At 41.3% G+C, this 19,513-nt stretch overlaps 1 protein-coding gene across 1 annotated transcript in view; it reads right to left on the reverse strand.

Moving 5' to 3' along the window:
• Nucleotides 1-19,513, reverse strand: part of LOC117363070 (cytosolic purine 5'-nucleotidase-like) — a 189,691-nt gene that overhangs the window by 134,796 nt on the left and 35,382 nt on the right. The window contains exon 2 of the mRNA XM_033950316.1: nucleotides 2,805-3,006. The gene's annotated coding sequence lies outside the window, so the exon portion shown is untranslated. The remainder of the gene's footprint in view (nucleotides 1-2,804; nucleotides 3,007-19,513) is intronic.

Raw genomic sequence — 19,513 nt, forward strand, 5'->3', positions numbered from 1 at the left:
CTCCCCATTGCATCCTGGCTCTGATTGGCCCAGGTTATTTAAGGAATCTGGGCCTAATCATATTTGTCCAGGGCCAGATTAAAGGGTAGGCACAGTAGATACATGCTTCAGGCCTGAGGAGTTCAGGGCGGTATCTAATGCGCTGCTCCAATAATGCCAAATTGTCTACTGAGTCCTGCATACACGCAGGACTGGCATTAGGGGCAGTTGCTTTGGCCCCCAAAGTTCCAGAAGCCCTATGGCCCAGCATCTCACATCTTTTTCCCACCATGGCCCAACGTTGCACCCCTTCAATCCACACAATCAATTTCCTGTGGCAGCAACTCCTATTGACTGCCTCAAAGATCTTTCTCTGCTGCTTCAGAAGGTGCATTGGAGGTGAAGCCAAAATACGGCAGAGAGAAAGCCCCAAGGCAACTGATCTGAGTCGCTGCCACAGAAAATGGCATCTGCAGACAGGAAGGCGAGGGGGAAAGGAGGGAAACATGGGATCATGCTGGGGAGAAGGGGAAGAGATGCTGGGCTATAGGGCTCCCTGGAACTATTTTAAGTTAGCTCGGGGGGGGGGATGAGAGAGAGGGGGCAGAATGCTGGATCAAAGGTGGGGAGAGGAGCCTAGAAAAAGAAATGAGAGGCCCATAAATGAGGGGAGGGGGAAGAGATGGGTAGACAGATACTGGATGTAGAGGGAATGAGAGAGATGCTAGTCGCCCCAGGGTAGGGGGAGAGGTCCACCCCAGGTGCAGCCCATAAGGGGGTGTTCCCAGCAAGGACTGGCATCATGGTCCAACTCCGGCAATTTCTTCTGGCAGTGGCAGCGTTCACAATTTACTGCTCTGCCAGCGTCGGACCTTCTTCTCTCCTGGGTCCTGCTTTCGCAGAAGCAGGAAGCAGACAGAAAGGTCTGAAGCCAGCAAGAGCAATGAGTTGTGAAGGCTACGCTGATGATGGGGTGGAAGAGGACATGACAAAGAAAGGAAGGAAGGGAGAGAGGGGTGGAGGAGGACATGACAAAGAGAGGAAGGAAAAGAGAGAGGGGGAGAGAAATGCTGCACCCAATCGTGGAGAAGAAGGGAGAAGGAAGACCAGGAAAGGGAGAGGAGAGGCAAGAGAGATGCCAGACCATAGAGAAGGAAGGGAGAAACCTCTACCAAGGCTTAGTAAAAGAGGGCCTTAATTTGTAAAGTGGTGATTGTTCTTTGTCAGTTTTTTCAAATTTATATTTGCTATCTTTATATTTTGCACAGTATTAGGGGACATGTATCACTGTTTCTGTGATGTTGCATTGTATGCAGAGTCTGGCTTCTTGATGGTTCAGTTTAACTTTTGTCTACATATTTTTATTTATACTATGTGATTACTTATTCCATACTAGGCGAGGGTGGATCTGTATTCAATTCTGGTCACCTTATCTCAAAAAAGATATAGCAGAACTAGAAAAGTTTCATAGAAGAGTGACCAAGGTGATAAAAGGGATGGAACTCCTCTGAGAAAGACTAAAGAGGTTAGGGCTCTTCAGCTTGGGAAAGAGACAGCTGAGGGAGATATGATTGAAGTCTACAAAATCCTGAGTGGTGTGGAACAGATTCAAGTGGATTGATTTTTTTTACTCCTTCAAAAATTACAAAGACTAGTGGACACTCGATGAAGCTACAGTGAAATACTTTTTAAACCAATAGGAGGAAATATTTTTTCACTCAGAGAATAGTTAAGCTCTGGAATGTGTTGCCAGAGGATGTGGTAAGAGCAGTTAATGTAGCTGGTTTCATAAAAAGTTTAGGCAAGTTCCTGAAGGAAAAGTCCATAAACTGCTGTTGAGACAGACATAGGAGAAGCCACTGCTTGCCCTGGATCGGTGGCATGGAATGCTGCTACTATTTGGGTTTTTCCCAGGTACTTGTGACCTGGATTGGCCACTGTGAAGATGGGATACTGAACTAGATGGACCACTGGTCTGACCTAGTAAGGCTATTCTTATGTTCTTAATTCATATACAGCATTGGGCAAGAAAGGTAGTTTTAATTGCGCATTAGGAAACAGGGCACTGAACTTCAGCTCACAGCTCTCATGCACAGCTCATTACATCAGCCTCACTATTGGACAAAGTTCTAGCAGAGGCTGTTTGCATAATTCTCTTTGATCCGAGGATTGTGTCTGAGGCCAAACTGAACCATTTCATATTACAGTGTATCGCAAACTATGTGCTGCGGTGAGATTCTAGGTATGCCATGAGGCGCTGGCTCCTCTCTGCACCTGTCCTCCTTTCTCACCCCTTCCACTGGCATAATAATAACAAGCTCAGGGTCCCATCTGGAAGGCCTCTCTGCATGTGTGGGTGTCAACGTGATGATGTCACACATGCACACGATGATGTCACACATGCACATCATCACGTCGACGTCCGCACCCTCCAGACGCAACCCTGAGTTTAGTGTGCCGCAGCTTCAAAAAGTTTACGAGTTACTGTCATATTAGATGGTTTGGTAGCCAACGCATTTTTTTCTAGCAAAATAGATGCAGATACTCAAATACCAGGCCATTCTTCAAGCGCAGGGTGATCACTGAGGGTCCCACCTCACAGTAGCCAGGCCCCCTTTAACCATCCACAGAATCTATGAAAAGGCAGCACTGAGTGTGCAGAACCTGTGCTCTCGGGTCATTTTAATAAGCAATGGAAAAGGCGCCGGTTCTCACTACCTCTGAGTACCACCTCAAAAAAAGCCCTGATGCCAATTACTGATTTCAAATAGAGAGTTCTCTTTATCATTGTATAGAAACTTATTGCCAGTTCATGTGTGCCTTACATTTAGACTGGATATAGGAGATGCTTGGAAATGGCTTCTGTTCTAACTCTGTCAGAGACTGCTTTTCCCCACTTCTATTCCAAGATTTTCATTGCTCCAGCTGCCATGAATCATCTTCAGGCTCAGTCAGGAAACTTCTTTATCTGGTCAACATTCAGTGCCTTTCCTTCATTTAATCATAAGCACATTTCCATTCTTGAGCCTGTAAAAAAAGCAATTAAAAAAAAATATCAAAATATATGCATGATTATACCAAGATCGATGATGAACACATCACCCTTGTAAGAGCACGAAAAATCAACAAGTAGTGCCCTGGGTGTTTGAGGCCTGGTAGTAAAATTAACTTGATATGAGTTTGTTCTCCATTTCACTTAAGACAGTTCATTAAACAGCTCAGTATTTTTCCTTATTTGATAGCCTAGTCAGTGTTACATAAGAACCTAAGAATTGCTGCTGCTGGGTCAGACCAGTGGTCCATCGTGCCCAGCAGGCCGCTCCCACGGCGGCCCCTAGGTCAAGGACCAGTGCCCTGAGACCAGCCCTACCTGCGTACGTTCTGGTTCAGCAGGAACTTGTCTAACTTTGTCTTGAATCCCTGGAGGGTGTTTTCCCCTGTAACAGCCTCCGGAAGAGCGTTCCGGTTTTCTACCACTCTCTGGGTGAAATACATCAGCTGAGACGCACATAAGTCTTGTATCCATATCTCCCCTACCACTCTCCTGACAAGTGAATACACCAACCCCCCAGTCAGAATAGCCCCCCTCCCCAGCCTACCTGAACTCCCTTGTGGTCCAGCGGGTGATGGGGAAGGAGTGAACCCTCTCACTCCTATCTCTAGTGACTCCATGGAAATGGCCGCCACAACATCCAGCAGTAGCCTGGCAGTCCTAGACCAAATGTCTGCGCAGCTCATGGCACCCAGTTGGTATGTAAATGTAAGCATCTTGTTGTAGAATTGCCTTATATCTATCTTCATCCAGGAGTTCCACTTCTGGCCTTTAGAACAACTCAAAGCATCTCCTTATTCCAACTCAATCAAGAAGTTCTTTGAACCAAAGGGGGGTATACAAATTAGAACTCTAACCTCTCCATTCTCTTAACTGTAGGGCCTCCTGTGGCATGCCCACCTAAATATTCCTTTTCCCCTAAAGCGCCCTCTACAACACACCTCTTACCAAACTTTCATAGTATTTGTTCTGAATTTAACCAAATCTCATTAACTAATCTTTCACAGATTCTCTCTTTTCTTGTAATCTTGTGTTCTTGATCTTTTCCCCTCATTTTGGCTGAAAGTGGCATATCAAGGTTTGTTATCACTTCTTCTTGCCATAATCAATAATAGTCTGCATTCTGCTCTGTTCCTGCTGAATGGAAACATGCTGTACTAAAGCCATCATTACCTTCGAGTTGTCGCCCAATTTTTAAACTTGAGATTTATGTCAAAGCTGACTAAGAAAGCTGTTTTCTGACAGCTATTACAACATATTAAATCTTCAAAGGTTCTTCACCACCACGATGGGTTTTAGACCAGGGCACAGCACTGAGACAGGGGTTACGGCATTAGGGGGGAAAAAACAGGGCAGCTGCCCTAGGCCCCAAGGCTCTAGGGAGCCCCCGTGGACAAGCATGTCTTCCCCTCTTCTCTCCGCGTCAGTCCAATGTCGCTCCACCTTCTGTGTTGCTGAAAAATCTGCCGGCCTCAGCAGCATTTCAGAAACATTGTCCAAGACTCCCTTTTCTGCTTTCCGTCTGCCGTGATCCACCCAGGTGGAAACAGGAAGTTGCATCATTGGGGAATGGACCACGGCAGACAGAAAGCAGGAAGGAGAGTTGCGGGCAACTTTTCTGAATCGCTGCCAAGGCCAGTGAATTTTTCACAAGACATAAAGCTAATGACAACATCCTCAAGCTTCCACTGCTTTCATGAAAGCTTGAAAGCCTAGCGGGGGCAGGGAGGAGGGAAGGCAGCAGCAATAGTTCTGCAACATTGCTGCCAGCTGCAGAACTTGGAAAGTTCTGGTCACTCGACCTCGGTAGGGGGGTGGTGGAGGTCAGTTGGTGAAGCTTGGGGATCCCCACCAGCTTCAGCAAGGGAGATGGTCATTTTGAGGGGGCCTAAGCTCAAAGTGTGAGGTCCTGCCGCCTCTCAAGGTTATGCGACTGATTGTGTTCAAAATGAAGTACAGTACTTGCTGGGTTTACCTTTTTGGGATTTCCAGTTCAGCTTTGGTTTTCATATTTCTATTTCTAATTTGTGATCCATTGTTCTATATTTGGTGAAGGTTTGTCTGTTTTGTGTGTGAAGAAGTCATTTACAGGTGGATGGGGAAATTGGGAGACGGGCAGGTAGAAGAGGGCCCCCAGCATGTTTTTAAGAAAAGTTTGGACAAGTTCCTGGAGGAAAAGTCCATAGTCTGTCATTGAGAAAGATATGGGCAAAAGATATGGGCAAACATGGAATATTGCTATTCCTTGGGTTCTGGCCAGGTACTAGTGACTTGGATTGGCAATCGTGAGAACGGGCTACTGGGCTTGATGGACCATTGGTATGACCCAGTAAGGCTATTCTTATGTTATTATGTAAAACCAGCCCTGGTTACATCACTCCTTAACAGTTGAGGATATTTAAGGATTGCATTTGACTTGATTGCCCATGATCTTATACTACATAGATTTGTCAAAATTGGCATTTCAAGTACTGTTCTTCATTTTTGTCACAATGTTCATTTTCAGTTCTCCTTTCTTCCTCTTCCTCACCATTATACTTACTTTCCTGTGGGGTTCTCCAGGATTCTGTCCTGTCACCACTTCTTTTAAATATGTTTATTAGCCATCTTGCTACATTAATTCAAGAACACTCCTTTACATCCTGTTTTTGTGAGGCTGATATTTTGATAGTCTCTCATGATCTCAACTGCCTTGATCTCTTTTCACTGCAATGCTGTCTGGATTAAGTACTGGACTGGCTTCAATCCCACTGATTGTAGCACCAAATCTTTGCGAATCTCCCATAGTCTTGTTGACTTTTTCCATTATCTCGGTATTAGTTTGAATTACCAACTTACTTTTGCAGGTCAATTTTCTGTGGTCTTAAAGTCTGGTTTCAATGCCCTTCGACTCATTTATTTGGTTCAAGAATATATTGATGCCTCTAACTGTGCTATACTTCTGTACGCCCTGGTGACTTCTTGACAGGATTACAGTAATGTGATTTATGTTGGTGTAAATTTTTCTTTGACAATTCCATTGAATTGAATTGAATATGTGGGATGATATTACATCTGAAGCCCTCATTGGACAGATATAAAAGTCAGCTGCTCATTATTATGACCGGGATAACCATGCAAATGGTTACTCGCAATTGGAAGAACTGGGATCACCTTAACTTTACTTTTTGGTGGGCAAATTTATGTTTAAGTTATAGGTATGAAAAGATGAATGCGGATATGCTGGGGCATCCTAAGAGATTCAAGTTAATTTGAGGCCCATTGACATCTTTTATGGATTCATTATAGTTGTCTTTTCCTTTATTTCTGTTGGTATAATATACACCCACCCAGGGGGAGGGAGGGCGGAAGGGGGGTATTTCATTTGTATGGTTCTATTCCCTTATGAAAATGTTGGTTGGGTGGGTTTTTTTTTTTAAATGGATGGATTCTGATGGATTATTAGTGCATATATGATTACTATTATTTGTATAGATATTGTATTGCATTTTTGTTAGCTTTAGAAACTCAATAAAGATTTAAAAAAAAATTTATTTGGACCCAGAAGGTTACAAACAATTCAGAATACTACCATCCATACTACTCCTGAACCTGCAAATTGCTTCAGTTAGGTTCTCTCTTTTTTGTTGTTACCATTGGTTCCAGATTGAATTTAAAATACAACACAAATCGATAACTTTGCCTCATCATGCCTTTTATACTGCTGCTGAATATCCCCTCAAAAGTGGTGTGCCTGGTCATCAATCACTGCTAATATGACTGCTTTAGTCTCAAAGTTACTATCCACAAACAAATCCACAAATCAAATATGTTGATGTAACCTCTAATTACAAATTTAAAGGTATATATCAGGGGTAGGGAACTCCGGTCCTCAAGAGCCATATTCCAGTCGGGTTTTCAGGATTCCCCCAATGAATATGCATGAGATCTACGTGCATGAACTGCTTTCAATGCATATTCATTGGGGAAATCCTGAAAACCCAACTGGAATACGGCTCTCGAGGACCGAAGTTCCTTACCCCTGGATATTAAACCTCTAAGCTGTATCTTCTGAATGTGCTTTTCGTGTGGTTATTATACCAACAGGAACCTCGCACTGCATTCTACATCTACTGTACTGGACTTGTCATTGGTCAGCCTTTTCAGTTTAGTAGAGAACTTCATGTAAAACTTCTCATACATTCAATAATTCGATATATTTGATTATTTCAAACTTTATATCACTTTGCAGTTATAAGGCACTTATCTGAGTGCTGTCTATGTATCAGCTGGGGATTAGTTCTTCTGATATGTTTCGCCTATATCGGCTGTATCAAGGATGTCTCCTAATACTGGGGAATGAAAATCGGTTCTGTGATATTTGGTATGGAAATGAGAGCAAAAAGTCAGATTTCTGTGAATAACAATAAATTACTACTTATAATGACTGGTGTTGCCATTCAGCAAATTACATATAATTGGAAGGATTGGAGGAGATTAAATTACAACTTCTGGTGGAATTCTTTATGCCATATCTATAAAATGGAAAGGTTTTTTGCATTACAACGGGGATATTTTAAGAACTTTCAGGATGTGTGGAAACCATTGACAAAGTATTGTAAAGATTAATTTGAATTTGTTTCCCTTATATTTATCAACTTAAGGTATATGGAGGGGGGGAAGTTTATTATTATATGTTTTATATGATAATGGAATATATGGGAGGGAGGGATGGGAAAGGGGAAGGGATAAGAATTTATGAAATATATCAATGATTGTTTGTAAGTGATGTATTTATTGTTAATATGAATGAATATATTTAACACTTAATGTATTTTTGAAAATGAATAAAGAATTAATAAAAAAAAAAAAGAAAATTGGTTCTAAGCGGCCATGTTTCCACTCTACCCTAACTGCACCCCCAGACCGCCCACAAACTAGTCTGTATTGGAATAGGCAGTTAGAGGGGATATTCAGCTGCACTGTCCCTGAGTATCCCTGCACAAGTGATTTAAATATCCAAGAGCCTGTCCTGGCCCTATAAATCACTTTTGAATATCAACCCCTCTATGTAGGTTTGAATAAGGTACGTGCAACTTGTCTTAGTTAGAAGATGAGCAGCAAGTTAGTCCAGGTGGGAAGTACGTGGCTAGTCTGGCCTAGTTCTGTATATGGTGCTAAAAATTGCATATGGAAATTTGGGTGCACAGCTAATTTCCATGTGCAATTTAATTGATAAGACAATTAGTGCTGATAATTGGGCAATAATAATCAGCACTAATTGTCATTAATTAAAACTTATTTGTACAATTTTAGGTGCCGGGATCTGAAGAGGGGGCACACAGCCATGGGAGGGGCATGGGCAGATCGGAGGCGTTCCTAGAAATTACTTGCAATTTTATTGAATAAGGAAGATCCGTGTGTAATTTAGGCACAAGAATTTGCACCAGGTTTTACTTGGTATAAATCCTCGCACCTAAAACTGGGCATGGATCCTGGTGCTAAATGCCATTCTATAACCAATGTCCAACTGTGAATCATTTATAGAATAGCACATAACGAGAAATTTTATCGGCGCCACTTTTACAACACCATACATAGGGCTAGATTCATGAACCTGCCCGATCCGGGCAGATCCGATGAATTCTCGAAACCCCAATATGCAGATGGGGTGATCGGAGGAGGAGGAGATTTGAACCTTGGCTTCCCTGGTGCTCAATTCACTGCTCTAGCTACTAGGTGCCGGATTTTCTAATATCGACAGTAAAATCCGACAGAATGCTGTAGTGTCCGTAAATCTAACGATTCAAACAAGGTGAACCATTCTCAATGAACCACACATGCCAATGAAGATCATGGAGGGTCACCAAATTTGCATGAGATCAGTTGCTAGTGATAGCGATTGGCACGTGTGCAAAATAGTCCATGGAAAGAGGCATAAATGCGCTAATGTGCCGGGCAAAGCTCTGCCGTAGGCACATATATCATGAGACTTAAAGCAAGTAAATGCCAGTGAACGTCATATATGTGCCATAGAAGGGGTGGAATACAACCAGCAAACACTATGTCATTGTGTCAATCATAGCCGTGCCAGTGTTATTGGATAGAGGGGAAAGGAGGGGAGGTGCAATCACCAGCTTTCATATGATGTTGAGATTTTTTTCCAATTACTATTATACTACCATAATTTATGTGAATAGCGTGGTTTAAAATTTTTTATTATCATGAGACAGCCAGATACAAGCACCGGAGATATGCTTTTCATAGTGCCAGCACCTCTGGATGAGCCGATAATTTTTGGTTGTTAAAAGTCAGTGCTTCTTTTGGAGAATCTTCTACAAACAGATTCTTCAAATGTTCAAAAACTACAAGAACGAGAGGGCATTTGGAAAAATTAAGAGGGGACAGATTCATAACCAATGCTAGGAATTTCTTCTTCACCCAAAGGGTGGTGGATATCTGGAATGTGCTTCCAGAGGGTGTGATAGGACAGAGTACGGTTTTGGGGTTCAAGAAGGGATTAGATAATTTCCTGAAGGAAAAGGGGATAGAAGGGTATAGACAGAGGATTACTATACAGGGCCTGGACCTGATGGGCTGCCGCATGAGCAGACTGCTGGGCATAATGGACCTCTGGTCTGACCCAGCAGAGGCACTGCTTATGTTCTTATGAATCACCCAGCGATGATAGCAAATTGCCCGGAGTGCTTGTTTAAATGTTAATGAGCCTATTTTGCTACTATTTTAAAAGTAATGACCTCATAGAGTCGGAGCCTGCTAGGAAGCTCAGAAAACACCATGGTGAGCCATTCTAATCAGGCAGTAAAATCCTGTCATGCTAAACTGGCTGGAACCGGTTTAGTAACCATCATTAAAAACATGATAAATTTTGAGAATCTAGCCCTAGGTTATTTCTCTACTCAGAGTATCAGACCTTAATTTTTCTTGCGTAAACAAATAAAGCTAGGGAGGTGTGGTTTGGTACACATATGTAGTTGACCCTAATGCGTGTGCTTAAATTTTTTCCCGCCCACAGAAGCTATCAGTCGTCAGCAGACCGCCGATGAGTGAGGAAGTGTAAGTGAGTCCGATGAGATTTTCTTTTTTTGACAAAATGACAGAAAAAGTTGAACGCTACAGCATTAAATTTTGTGTAAAGCTCAGCGATTCCCAAGTGGAAATGATCCGCAAGATTCCACATTCTGGTAGGCCCTCGACATCCAGAAATGAGATCGTAATTGACCAAGGGAGGACTCTGGTGATGCAAGATCATCATTGACCAAGTGAGGACCCTGGTGATGCGAGATTGTCATTGACCAAGTGAGGATCCTGGTAATGCGGGATCATCGAATCACAATCAGAGAACTTGCACACGAGGCAAGCATCAACGTTGGTTCTATTCATTACATTTTGACTGAAGATTTGGGCTTCAGGAGAATTTCAGCGAAGGTCATGCCAAAGCTGCTAACGATCGAGCAGAAGCAACTTCGTGTGGAGATCACATAGGACATGCTGGAGACTGAACAGTGATCCCAACTTTCTCAGCACTGTGATCACTGGGGATGAGTCCTGGGTTTATGGGTACAACCCAGAAACCAAGTTGATGTCATCACAATGGAAGCATTCAACATCCCCAAGGCCAAAAAAAGCAAGGCAGGTCTGCAGCAATGTCAAAGTCATGCTGACCGTCATCTTTGACTCCAGTGGCGTGTTTCATCACGAGTACGTACCACACAGTACAATCATCACCAAGGGGTACTACCAATAGGTTCTGCGTCACCTTCGTAATGCTGTGAGATGCAGCGGGCAATTAGCAGCTTCATCACAATAATGCACCTGCCCATTCTTCACATTTGATATGAAGTTTCCTGACCAAACACAACACACCTGTGATTCCTCAGGCTCCCTACTCTCCCGACATGGCTCCATGTGATTTCTTGCTTTTCTCCAAGCTGAAAAGGACCAGATTTCAGTCAAGAGACGATATCATGCAGAATGCGACGGACTAGTTGTGAGCAGTCTCAAAAGAGGCGTTCCAGTACTGCCTCCAACAGTGGCAGAACCATTGGAAGAAGTGTGTGGCAGCCCAAGGGGACTATTTTGAAGGAGATTAGTATAAGATTGTTGATTCTGAATACGAGTATTTTCTATGAATAAAGGTCTAATACTTTTTGAACAGCTTTCATATTTGTGCCATGAGGCCAGACCCAATAGCCTATCTTTAAAAAGACTAATAAAAAGCAGACTGGCCTGGTGGCTCAGTGATAAGTCCTCTGCACTGCTATATGAAGGATATTTTCTTATGTAAGACTCAGGTTTTGATGGTTTTATTCTGTAGTCAAAACTCATCTCCCTGGGGGGAGGAAGGGGGATTTCTTCAAATGGATTAGTTTTGCGTGTAACTTAATGGAATAAACCTAATCCGTAAGCTAAAGAATGTAGAATATGACCTCCGTCTCTCAAATTTACTGTAAACACTCAACTCACCAAAGAACTTGTATTATGCCAAAGAAAGCTTCCCCCTGTAAGAAGTAACATATATAGGCAACCTATTTCAGTATACAGTATCTTGGAAATTCTTTTTGATCATGGGATGATGGGAAATATTTCTCTATCATTCTGCCAAACTTTCTTGGTTGGAACTGAAGATGCTGCAGCAGCAGTGTTTTTGCAGTCCCTGGAGAAAGAAGTTACAGTGCAATCATTGCACAAGAGGGACACCTAGTGGCCAGATTTAAAAAAAAAAAACTTTAATGTTTTAAGGATAACATTTAAGTATAAATTAGAGAATTACATGGGGACAAATATTTCCCCGTTTCTGCAGGAACTTATTATCTCATCCTGCCACGGAAAGTTATTTTCCTGTCCCTGCCCCTGACCCATTCCTGCAAGCTCCGTCCTCATCTGCACAAGCCTCAAACACTTTAAAATCATAAGTGTTCAAGGTTTGTGTGGTTAAAGCTGAGCTTACAGGAATGGGACAGGGACAGAACTTGCAGAGACAGGACGGGGATGGGGAAATATGTCCCCATGTCATTCTATAGTATAAATCACTTGAAGTCAGGCAACAGAACAGATCATACACCAAAGAAGAAATATATATATCAAGTAAAAATGAAAAATAAAATCTGTTCTCTATGGGGATAAATCTCTATAATTCAACTAAAGTTGGGCACGGAGATGATGTGTGCTAAATTAGAGAATGACGTGGGGGCAAAGTTTGTCCCCATTCTCACCCTGTCCCTGTGGGCTCCATCCCTGCCCCATCCTCATAGTAACATAGTAACATAGTAGATGACGGCAGATAAAGACCCGGATGGTCCATCCAGTCTGCCCAACCTGATTCAATTTAAATTTTTTTTTTTTTTTTAATTTTTTCTTCTTAGCTATTTCTGGGAAAGAATCCAAAGCTTTACCCGGTACTGTGTATCCTCGCATATTCTGTCCTCATTTGCACAAGCCTTAAACACTTATGATTTTATATTTAAATCTTTTTATTAAAGTATAAAAAGGGACAAAATTCTGTACAACTGTTTATAAATCACAAACAGAGCCTTCCACTTCAATCTGGTTTTGGTACAACCTTCCCAAAGATTCAGTTGCCCATGTTTCTACATCATCTGGGAAGGTAATTGGATTGTCTTTCAGACACAGGTGTAGAAGAGAATCTACATTATGTGTAGTGGATGAACAGGAAAATAAGTGTCTATTAAATGTGGACATGCCCCTTGATGCCAGCAGCGACGGATGAATCTGTTGCATTAACAGTAAGATACTTGAGCAGCTGAGCACATGATAGAAGGACATTGCAGACGGCAGGAGTCTGATCAGCAGACAAGACACAAATGATGTCATTTAACAGTTGTTCACTTAAATCCAAAAGCAGTTTCTGCATGTTTTTTTTTTAACCATTGAATTCCAGTTGTCTAAGATGTGTTAAGTCTTTACATATTAATACTAGTCTAATACGTATCAAGAAAATTAATTTACACAAAAAAGTGATGCCTAATCACTTAATGTCACCTAATCCTAAGCATATTTATGTTATAACATTTTATTAAAGGAAACAAGTAAATATACAATAATACAAAACAAATAGATATGCATTATGATTAAATTCACAATTATGATATTTCCATACATATTTCTATCATTCCTCCAAAATATATGTCCATATGACCTATTTCAACCCCCCTACACCCCCTATTCCCTTTCCCCCCTTCCCTACCCCCATTCTTTTTATTTTATATTCAATTTATTACATTGTAATACATTTCCATATAACCAATTCCATTCTACTCTTACATCCCCCAGTTCCCTCCCCCTCCCCAAATGGAATATGACACAAAATACCAGGTATTAGAATGCAATGAATGTTTCTAAAGCTTCAATGTAAAACATTAATAATCATACTTCATGCTCTAGATGAAAGATTTTGAATATAAGGGTTCCAAATTGTCAAAAAGAAACGTGTTCGTCTAGGAAATCTACAAACCTCCCAAACCTCAAATAACAATAAACGATGAAATTGATTCCTCCAATGCCAAAAACTAGGAGGATCTTTCTATAACCAATGTTGCAAAATACATTTATCACCAATCATACATGCCTTTTGAAATAAAATGCATCTCCATTGTCCATATACCCCACAAGCAGCAGCTTTACCAAATAACACCCCCCTTGGATATTCCACTAATGAAGTATCCCATAATGAACCCAAATATAATAGCAGACCAGAATGACTTAATAAGAGGAAACAATGCATGAGATAGTGTATTAAGAGCTTTATTACATTTAATACAATTGGGAGAATTAACTAAGCCCGCATGAAAAGCTTGCCCCTGTGAAAAATACACCCTATGTAGCATTCTATAGGTACATTCCCTCCAAACATAGCCCATAATAATTTTAGGCAACCAATGAATAGCTTGACTAAAATCAGGAAGCGATACTTGTATCCCTAACTCATCATGCCATTTTTTTTTTTTTTTAGAATACTATCATATGTTCTATTTGGAATTAAACTCCACCACCACTTATGTAACAAAGATACAGAAATCGGAAAATCCATACATTGATTTAAAAAATTAAGAAGCCTTTCACACACTCCCAAAGAAAGACCTAATCTTCCTATTTGACTAACATAATGTTCCAACTGCGTGTGTCCATATAATGACCCTGGTCCACTTCCTACCATCAAGGAAAGGTCAGGAAATCTCCTCATCTTACCCGTCTCATCCAAATCTGAGCATATTTATTCAAGAAGAAAACAGAAGCTTTACCATAGTACTTGAAGAGCCTCTAGCATTCAGGTACTTTTTAAAAAAATTTTTAGGGGGTCAAAAAAGATATAATTATTACCCATTTAAATTAAACATTTACATGGAAATTAAAAAATTAATTTGTGCCTATGACTTCCACCTCTGAACGCATTGCCAAAAATTGCTTTTGCTTAATTTGTATATCAGGACAAACATCAGGAAATTCCATATCTTGTGACCTCCAAATTATTTATTCCTGTTTCAAAAGTACATCTTCGAAATCCAGGTCTTGGCAGGCTCTAAAATAAATGTCATTAATAAAAGAGCTTGTATTTTCACTTCAACTGAAGAATCTTCCAAAACTTGACTTAAATGTAAACTATTCTCCAAGACTTCAGATTACTCTTACTCCTCTCAACACCACTGTAGCACTCTTTAGTTAACAAATAGTATTCCTCCCACTCCAGTGACTTACTATCTCAGGCATGCTCAGACCCTCCAAGAGAAGTTTATTGAACATAAACCTTGCCATACTGAGACAGGCCAAAGGTCCATCAAGCCCAGCATCCTCATTCCAACAGTAGCCGATCCAGGTCACAAGTACCTGGCAACACATCAACAAAATCAAAGCAGAATTTAAGCTGCTTATCCCAGAAAAAAAGCAATGAATTTTCCCAAGTCCATCTTAATAATGGCTTATGGACTTTTCTTTTAGGAAATTATCCAAACCTTTTTAAAGCCTTGCTAAGCTGTTATTACCACATTCTCTGGCAACGGATTCCAGAGTTTAATTATGAATTACGTATTGGGTGAAGAAATATTTTCTCCAATTTATTCTAAATTTACAACTTAGGGCTCCTTTTACTAAGGTGCGCTAGCGTTTTTAGCATGTACTGAAGATTTGCGCGCACTAACCCCCACGCTACACAAAAAATACTAATGCAAGCTCTATGGAGGCATTAGCATGTAGCGCGCGTGGCAATGTCGTGCTAAAATCACTAGTGCACTTTTGTAAAAGGAGCCCTTAGTAGCTTCAATGTGTACCCTCTAGTCCTTGTATTTTTAGAAAGCATAAACAAGCAATTCACAACTACCATTTCCACTCCCTTCAGTATTTTATAGACTTCTATCATATATTCCTTCAGTTTTCTCTCCTCCAAGCTAAAGAGCTCTAGCCTCTCATAGGGAAGTTGTCCCATCCCCTTTATCATTTTTGTCACCCTTATCTCTTTTGAGATGCAGTGACCAAAATGGCACCCAATGTTCAAGGTGAAGTTGCACTATAGAGAGATTCAAAGACATTATACCGGTAATCTCAGTTTTGATCTCCATTCCTTTCCTAATTCTTCCCAACATTCTCTTTGCTTTCTGAGCAGAGGGTTTCAATGTTATCCTCAACAATTATACCTAGATCCTCTTCCTGGGTGGTGACTCCTATTAGGGAGCGTTGCACCATGTAGTTATAGTTCGGGTTCCTACATGCATCACTTTGTATTTGCTCACATTAAACATCATCTGCCATTTTGATGCCAAGTCTCTTAAGATTCTCTTGTGATTTTTTTTTTCACAATCCTCTTGTGATTTAACAATTATGAATAAGTTTGTGTCATCAGTAAATTTAATTGCTTCACTATTTAGTCCCATCACTTGATAATTTACATTAAAACATTTCAGCATGAGAGACCTTTGAGGCTTTTGGAACATTTTAAGAAGCCTCAAATTTAGATGCTTGGCATAGCATACCCTTCGAGACTTTCAATATGATCCCAAATAAAGCTTTTATCCCAATAATACTATGGTATTATTCAAATCTTAAGCTGCTCACAGATTCAAGTTTCAGGGCTGACTGTTCCTGGGCTTTCTCCTGAACTTGCAATAACATCCTTACTCCAAAGCGATTACTAGTTGCATTAGGGTGATCCAAATAGAATCTAATGGCATTAACTACTGGAACTTAACCAATGCAGAGGGATTCTGGCTAAGCATATGGGAGAAGCAGAGTTCTGCTAAGAGCATTGCTCTGAGTTTCCTCACTATACTCCAAAGTATTGGCTGCACCAATACCCCAGCGGGTTCCCCCCTGTTCTTGCTGTCCTTTTTAATCTTCAGCCCCCGTACCACAGGGCACAACACTACCATCTCCCCTGAAATAAAGGCTGGCTCCTGGGAATGAATTTTCTCCCCTGTAGTATGTACATGATTCAGATTGCTGAGGAGGCTGTGAACATAGATTTGGGCTCAGACTAATGTCTGAAGCCAGGAGGGCTTCCTCTGTACCAACTCTGTCATATACCCAGATCTCCTGCAATCCAGAGCCAGAGCTCACAAAATCAGTCATGAGCTTCTGAACCAGGGAAGATGATTCAGCAGGGTAAGATCTAATTTCATAGCACTGTCACAGAAGGTAAGGAAATAAAATTAGAAGAACTCATGCACTGAAAGCTCTTGGCTCCGTGGTTATTCAGATGTTGCCATCTTGGGTCTCCAGTAGTGACCAGATTTAAGGCTGTGGTAAAAAGTGGCCTTAGCGCACCCTTGCATGGGTTTTTTCCACATACTGTCTAAAATATGTAAACTGCTTTGATTGCGTAAAGCACACAGATAAAGAGGTATATAAGTCCCATCCCCTTTTAACCCTTTTATACTGCAGCAGTAAAATGGCTGATTTTCCAATTTTTGTATAATAGCCACATGCAAAGGTTGCCATTAGCACGCAGATATTTATTTTTAAAACTTAGTGCATATTCACTTAAGGACACCTGTTTTGTTGGCAGTAAGGCCCCAGATTCTACAAATGGCACCATCAGAAGTGGCTGCCTTAAAAGCAGCCACTGATCACGTGTCAATCGTGTGAATGTGCTTATAGAATTGTGCCTTTGGGAAAGATAGGCACCAGACATGTAGGTCAGGGTTTTCAAGTCCTACATTTCCGGCATGTATCTTCCATGTGAATTGTGCCTACGGAGGAACTTTACAATGCCTAATGCCACTTTCAATGTTAGCCTACAGTGGCATTAGGTATTGTAAAGCACCTCTGAAGGCGCCATTATTTTTAGACACCTTGAATTTTTTTTAAACCTCTTTTAAACAGCATTTTACACTTAACTTAGGCACCTAAGTTAAGGCACCATTTATAGAATATGGAGTTAAGGGCTCACGCGCTAATCCTGCACTAACCAATTAGTACACTGGGATGTATCTGTGCTGAGTAGCACAAAAACACCCACTGTCCACCCCAGACCTCTAGCAGTTTAGTAAAAGGGTCTCTTAATAACGCTGAGAAAATCATTTCATCTTCCGTGGCTTCACATATGAATTTGAACTTTGGGTTTAAGAAGATGATCCAACTCCAATCCCAGTGCCTGGGAGCAGTACAGCTTTCTGACAGGTAGAGGGCGCTGCTGCTTTAAAAGCTGGTATATGGTTAACAGACAGTGTGAGAACGTCTTAGAGGTAGTTTTGTGGAACCATGATCTCAGTGGTTGCTCTTAGCACAGTCGCTTCAGCAAGAGAGTTTCTGTGGATCTCTCGGATGTATTGAGTTGTTAGCCTGAATAAAGGTTGGATTTATAGCTTGTTTATTGACCCTTATAACTGCATAGCTCTGCCCTCAGTTAAAATGTATACATCTGTAATTGCACTTTGTCTGGGGACCTTGAACTGCTCCCAAACAGGAAACAAGTCAGCCAAAGCTGTCAGTCAGTCTGAATATCTGTGCTAAAATTCATCTGACAAAGTTGTCCCATTGAATTTAGGCCTGCCTGCTACTTGACTGATCAGAGTTTCCTGGGTAACTCTGACCAGTTTGTACTAAATATCAGCACTGACCAGCCCAAGTTAAACTGCACCCTGGGAGCTCCTCCAGCATTCTTTTCAGTTAGCTAAATTTTGTGGAAGCAACTAGTTAGGAGGAAATACTCCGCAGAATAGCACTTGGTCACTCTTCAATGTATTCAAAGGTAAGGAGGTAACTTTCCAAATGAAGATCAAACTTGTCCACGCACTCATTTTCTCTGTGGTCATTAACAATGCAAAAGCTGGACACTACGGAAACAAGACGGAACGAAGATTGACTCATTTGAACTTTGGTGCTGGAGAAGAATTTTAGACATGCCGTGGACCACCAGAAGACCTAACAAACCAATTCTGGAAGAGATCAAACCAGCTATGTCACTCAAAGCCCAAATGATGGGGTAAGGCTGAATGCTGTTCGGGCGAGGGTGGTGCCGGTACGTGCAGGGGGGGGGGGGCGTTCACGAGCAGGGGAGGGAGCGATGCCAGTTCTCGGGGGGTGGAGCAGTGCCGCTAGCCTCAGGGGGTGGGGGTGGGTGGGAACATATCAAGCGAGTTTCCCTTACTTCCTATGGGGAAACTCGCTTTGATATACGAGTAATTTGGTTTACAAGCATGCTTCTGGAATGAATTATGCTCATAAACCAAGGTTCCACTGTATATACCATGTCTTCTCCCCAAAATGAGCTTGACTCAGTTCACATAAAAATCAATAATCAGAGTGAAAGTAGTTAGATTAGAGAGAAAATAACTTATTAATGGAGACCCTCATCTGACATACTAGAGAGAAGATAACTAATTTTCCACAATTTTCTAAGAACTGTTGAAATAAGTGTTTTCATAGATTTATGTAAAATCTGGAAGGAGAAAAGAGTTCTAACACAAGAGGGAATCCCATTCCAAACCATTGTAAAAGTATATGAGAAAGATCGAGTAATATTACCCCTAGAATTTATTCCTTTGAAAGATGGAAAGGACAGTTAAAATTTCTGAGAGTTTCTTGAATCAGAAGATCTCTGGTTATTCAAAGATGAAGTTATGACTGTCTTATTTTGATCACACTGTCAGAAGAAGAAGATCACTGGAGAAGGACATCATGTTTGGGAAGATCGAAGGAATCAGACAAAGAGGGCGACCTGCAATCAGATGGCTGGACATGTTGAAAACGACCATAGGGATGATGCTGGAGGACCTTATCGGACTAGCACAAAACTAATCTCTTTTAAGATCCGCAATTCCTGAAGTCATTAGGGCTCAAACACGAGTTGATGGCACCTAACAACAACAACAATTTTCCCAGATAGAATTTAATGTGTGGGAGTAAGGAGAGGGGAAGGGGGAATTTGAAACATAAGGGAATGTATCATAAGCCATTGAAGGTTGGCTATTTGAGAAGAGCTATGGGCTGAATAATGACTGGATTCTAGCATTTCTGTTTACATGCTTTGAT

The sequence above is a fragment of the Geotrypetes seraphini genome, chromosome 6 (assembly GCF_902459505.1).
Source record: "Geotrypetes seraphini chromosome 6, aGeoSer1.1, whole genome shotgun sequence".
Taxonomy (NCBI): domain Eukaryota; kingdom Metazoa; phylum Chordata; class Amphibia; order Gymnophiona; family Dermophiidae; genus Geotrypetes; species Geotrypetes seraphini.